A 6,443-nucleotide genomic window follows, 5' to 3' on the forward strand; every position below is an offset into this window, starting at 1 on the left:
ATGTGAAAGATCTCTGACTGCACCACCTTATTAATATAAGCAAGCACAGGGATGCCTGGGTGGCTCAGCAGTTGAGCATCTGCCTTAGGCCAAGGCCGTGACCTGGGGTCACAGGATCCAGTCCTGTGTCGGGCTCCCTGCGTGGAGCCTGCTTCTCCCTCTGCCTGTGTCTCTGCCTCTCTCTCTCACTCTCATGGATAAATAAATTTTTAAAAATCTTTAAAAAAAAATATAAGCAAGTATATATAGCCCTTCATCTCTTGGTTCCATACCTTGCTTCTTCCCTTGGTGATTACTACTCTGAATTTTGTTTGTCTCTCTTTGTCATTTTTAGGACTTTTATCATAGTTGAATGCATCCCTCATTGATATATTGTTGACTTTTTCTCTTTTTTTGAGCTTTATAGAAATAACACATAGCTAGCCCTGTGGGATCTGCTTTTATCACTCAGCATTTGTTTCTTTGATTCATCCAAGTGAAGTGTAAGCAAGGAGTAGAACATTTTACTGCTATAATATTGTGTGTCTGCAAAGCTGCTTTTGTGTAGTTATTTATTGCTTTTCCTGCGAACACTTGAGTCGTCTCCAGTATTTTGTACTTAATGGAGGCAAATTTACCATGAAGCTAATGAAATTTGAGCTTCAGAGCCCCTCAGTCCCATGGGTCCCTTCCATAGCCCTAAAAGAAGAGTTCTCGTCAATGTGTTCTCATGGTCATATGTTTTTGTAAAATCTTCAAAAGAAGGATATTTAAACCACAATGGATTAGGACCACTTTCTCTTTACACCCCAGCTTCGCCTTCTTCAACACTTCTCAAGTTGGGTGGTGATAGAAGCAGCAGGCATTTGGGGGTTGAGCCAAAGCGGATTGAGCTGCAGATACATTTACTTGAGCTCAGTGGAATGTATTTGTGGGTTTGCAGTCTCATAATTGTTAGGCTATTGCTTTCCACCCCAGAGTAGGAAGGTGTGGGGACAAATGTTTTATCAGGATCTGAATGTGTCCCACGCCAGAAGTATACGCACGTTGAGGGAGAAATATAGTTTGCAATGTAGGAAGCTAGAAGCTGGTCTGTAAAGATTTATTAGATCTGTGAAACTGTAAGCAGAGGATCAAGTTCTGACCAATGCTTAGTCAAATGGAAGTTCTCTCCCATTAGGGATGTACCCAGGGTTATATGATTATAAATGTATGATTTACATTTTTTATTGATGGGAATCACACAAAGTAAAATTTATCAGAATCCCTGAACTTGTAGGTCACAAACCTGGAACAGAACCACAGTGATTTTGTCCAGACTTTTTTTTTTTTACATCCCAAAGATTAATAATTTGAAACAGCTGAATAAACCATGTAAAAGAAATACTTCATCTTTTTATTCTCTCTATATAAATGACATTGCAGAAATCATTGTCATATGAAGAGGGTATCAGAGTATGCAGTAAAAAAAAAAAAAGGAAAAAGTATAGAAGTGTGTAAAAAACGATTTCAAATATTGTATGCTACTTTCCTGGGTTTTGTTGCATTTATAATGCGTTGTGGTTTTTCTCCAATTATATAATCTCATGCCCCACAAAACCCAAATGTGCCCCTGGCAAGTACAAACAAGGCTGGTAGGAGCATTCTGTGAACACTTCCTGTGGAAGTGACTGAGTCTCATTTGAACGTCAGAGAGTATGGGGGGCTCAGCTTTAAGAGATAATGCTGGGGGCGCTTGGGTGGCTTAGTTAAGTGTCTGACCCTCAATTTCAGCTCAGGTCCTGATTAGGGTCATGGGATTGAGCCCCACATCAGGCTCTATGCTCAGCACAGAGTCCACTTGAGGATTTTCTCACTCCCTCCGTCCTTCCCCCATCCCTACGCTCACGCATGATCTCTCTCTGTCTCTTAAATCTTTTTAAAACCTTAAAAAAAATAAAAGGTAATGCTGTAATGTTTTCAAAGTGCCGGTACAATCTATGCTGCCAGCAGTACTCCACATTCTCTCCAAATCTTGTTCTTGTCAGATTTCTTAATTTTTGCTAGTCTACCAAGAATAAATCAATACCCTCAGGTTGAGCATTTTTTAATATGCTGATTGTCCATTCCTGTTTCTCTTCTAAGGGTTTTTCATAGAAATCTATTATTGATATCAATCTTTTGTCAAGTGTATGTACTGCAAATATTTGCTCCCTGTTCATAGCGTGTGTTTTTTCAAGTGTCAAAAGATTTTTTTTACTCTATTTTGGAAAGAAAATCAAACTGACAGAAAAGCTTCAGGACTAATACAGTGTATATATATATATATATATATACACATATCCTTCACATCAACTCACTGTTTACTATATTTGTGTACAAAATAGACAATGTATACATCATTTTTGTTCATCTATTTGAGTGTAAGTTGCAGCATGTATTCCTGAAAACAAAAATATTCTTTTATGTGCCCATTTTCAAATTTAGGTAATTTAACATCAGTATAATACTTACATCTAATATATAGTCCATATTGAAATTGGACCAGTTCCAATAGTGTTCTTTAGAGCAATTCCCCCCCCACACACAACAATACAGGATCCCGTCCAAGATCTTTTCACTTCATTTATAGATTCTTTTGATGAGTAAAAGTTCTTAGGTGTAATGTAGTTGAATATGTTAATCTTTTCTTCTGCAGTTTGCAACTCTGGCATCTAAAAAATCCTTGCCCTGCCAGAGGGTTAGGGGCTGGAGGGGGAGGGATGAATATGTGAAGCACAGAAGAGTTTACGGCCAGTGAGAGCATTCTATAGGACACAATAACGGTGGATACATGTCATGGTACATGTCCAAACCCATTGAATGTACAACACCAGGAGTGAACCCTAAATAACTATAGACTTTGGGTGAAAATGGTGTGCCAGTGGAGATCCATCAGTGTAGCAAGCATAGCACTCTGGTGGGAGATGCTGATGAACAGGAAAGGCTACGCATGCATGGGCAACTTGGTTTATGGAAAATCTCTGTAGTGTCCTCTCAATTTTGCTGTGAACCTTAAGCTGCTCTTTTAAAAAGAAAAAAATCTTTGCCTACCCTAAAATCAGAAAGGTACTTCCTAGAACTGGCGGGGGGGGGGGGGGAGACTTTTAAAGTTTTGACTTTCTTATTTACTTATTTATTTATTTACTTTTAAATATTTTATCTATTTATTCATGAGAGACACAGGCAGAGGGAGAAGCAGGCTCCCTGCAGGGAGCCCAATGTGGGACTGATTCCCAGGATCCTGGGGTCACGACCTGAGCCAAAGGCAGACGCTCCATGGCTGAGCCATCCAGGCATCCCTTGACTTTCATATTTAAATTATTAGATTTCAGGCATCCCCGGTGGCTCAGCGGTTTAGCGCTGCCTTCAGCCCAGGGCCTGATCCTGGAGACCGGGGATCGAGTCCCATATCAGGCTCCCTGCGTGGAGCCTGCTTCTCCCTCCGCCTGTGTCTCTGCCTGTGTATCTTTTAAAAAATAATAAAATAAATTATTAGATTTCGTTTGTTTGGTACAGAAGAGAAATCCATTTCTTTGTTTTCCAAATGGCCAGCCAATGTTCCAAATACCATTTATTGACTAGAATCCTTTCTCCAGTGGACTGCAGTGCCATCTCTGGTCCCACATCAAGGTTCCATAACATGCAAGTCTGTTTCCAGACTCACTACTCTCTTCCAGGCTGCCCATCCCTACACTAATATCATTCCGTCTAAATTACTTTATCTTCATAAGTTTTGCTATCCAGTCAAGCAAGTTTTTGTTTTTTTTCAGGAGTGTGTGTGCTATTCTTGCCCTTTGTTCTTCCATATGCGTTTTGGAATCAACTTGTCAGTTTTCACAAAGTCCTAATGTGATGATGATTGGAAATGCATTTTGTATCCATCACCTAGAGGGGAGAATTGACACTTTTACAATATTATCTACCTCTAGTTATTTAGGTTTTCCTTAATGGTTTCCATAGAAATTTCTAATTTTCTTCAGATGCTTGCCTGTTTTTCATCAGATACATCCCTGAATTTATTATACTTTATACTATTACTGTGAATGGTCTCCATTTAGAAACATGTTTTTGAGGGCATCTGGGTGGCTCAGTTGGCTAAAACTGACTCTTGATCTCAGCTCAGGTCTTGTTCTCAGAGTTGTGAGTTCAAGCCCTGAGTTGGGCTCCATGTTGGGGTTCGGAGACTACTTTAAATAAATACACAAGCAAATAAACAAATAGAGGTGCCCGAATGGCTCTGTTCGTCAAGCATGCAACTCTTGACTTCTCAGGTCATGATCTGAGGATCATGAGATCAAGCCCCTCATGGGGCTCCATACTCAGCACAGAATCCACTTGAAGATTCTCTCCCTCCCTCCCCCTTTGTCCCTCTTGCTTTGCCCCTCCCCCTTCTCCCAGGCACTGTCTCTCTAAAATAAGTAAATAAAATCTTTTAACAAAATGAATAAAAACATGTTTTTGAATTGTTTTTCGGTTTATAAAATGAAATTTATATGTTTTTTACAGGATTATATAATTTCATTTTTTACAAATTTTATGTCACCTTGCTAAATGCTCTTCACATTCTAATAAGTTTTAGTTTTCTAAAAATAAGTAACTTTGAGTAATGATAGTTTTTTCTTTTCCTTTTCCTTTTCTTTTACATAACTTGTGCTGGCTAAAACTCCAGTACGATGTTGAATAAATGCAATGTTAATGGACATTCATGTCTAGCTCCTAATGTTAAAAGTCTTTAAAAATAAATAAATGCCTTTAATTCACATGATTCCTCATTAAAAATGATGTGTGTTGAGGGTATCTCAAATACATCTTATGAGGTTTTTTTTCTTCCCTGATTTATCAGTATGAAATAACTCTAGGTTTTTCACATTTTAACATCTTTGCATTCCAGCGATAAACCACATTTGGCCATGATACATTACCTTTATATACCTGACATTTTGTGTTAACATTTTGTTTAGGATTTTAAAATCTATGCTTATCAGTGAGATTGACCTATAATTTTCCTTTCTCACACTTTTCATGATTATACAGGCATCAAACACTCAGTTGGGGAATATTTCTTCCCCCTTCCATTCTCTGGAATCATTTATATGAGATGGATACTTCCATCTCATATAAATGACCTTTCTTTCAAGGATGTCGGGCTGGCTCAATCAATAGAACAGGGCAGCCCAGGTGGCTCAGTGGTTTAGTGCTGCCTTCAGCCTGGGGTGTGATCCTGGAGTTCTGGGATCAAGTCCCGTATTGGGCTCCCTGCATGGAGCCTGCTTCTCCCTCTGTCTGTGTCTCTACCTCTCTCTCTCTCTGTGTCTCTCATGAATAAATAAAAAAATTTTTAAAAATCAATAGAACATTCTATTCTTGGTCTCTGGGTCATGAGTTGGAGACCTGTGTTTGGTAAGAAGGTTACTTAAAAAATGTTTTAAAAAGGATTGAAATATTCTGCTGAAAGTTTGACAGAAATCCGTATAAATTATCTGGGCCAGGAATTTATTTCATATATATGGAAATACTATTACCTTTAGATTAATTGTCTTTAGTAGTCATAGGACCAGACAGCCTCTCAGGGAATTCTTGAATCAGTTTTGTCAAGTTATATATTTTAGTGTCCTTTTCAACAGTTTTTATATTTACTTTCACTAAGTTAACTCATTTTATCTTTAAAAAATATGTGTTTAATATGTAATCATGCCTCTCTCTCATTCCTTTGACCTTTCTTTCATTTTTTTATTAATCCATTTCACCAGAAAGTTCATCTTGTTGTAGTGTTTTTTAAGAATCAACTTCTGATGTTGTTGACCATCCTCTTTATTTTATGTTTGTTTTGTGTTTCAAAACCGATTTTTTTTAAAGATTTTATTTATTTGTTCATGAGAGACACAGAGAGAGAGAGGCAGAGACACAGGCAGAGGGAGAAGCAGGCTCCATGCAGGGAGCCGAACGTGGGACTCGATCCCAGGACCCCGGGGTCACGCCCTGGGCTGAAGGCAGACTCCACCACTGAGCCACCCGGGCATCCCCCTTTATTTATTTATTTTCTACGTTTTATTTATATTCTTAAGAGAGGGAGGGAGAGGACATGCATTGGGGAGGGCCAGAGGGAGAGAGAGATTGTCTTAGGCAGACCCCGCATGGGGGGCTCCATCTCACAAGCCCGAGGTCACAACCGGAGCCAAAACCAAGAGTTGGTCGCTTAACCGCCTCCACCACTCAGCACCCCTTACTGAATACTGGGCTTGTGAGATGGAGCCCAGATCATTGGAGATCTGTGCTTGACTATACTTCCATTTAAGTGGACTCTAAGACCAGGCATTAGGTAAAGCATCTTACAAACATTATCGTGCTTAATTCTTGAACAATCTTATAAAGCAGGTACTTTATCCCCTTTGTACAAATGAGGAAATAGAGGAATTAAGCAACTTTCTCAAGGTCACATAGTT

This window comes from Vulpes lagopus, chromosome 1 (genome assembly GCF_018345385.1).
Source record: "Vulpes lagopus strain Blue_001 chromosome 1, ASM1834538v1, whole genome shotgun sequence".
NCBI classification, from domain to species: Eukaryota; Metazoa; Chordata; class Mammalia; order Carnivora; family Canidae; genus Vulpes; species Vulpes lagopus.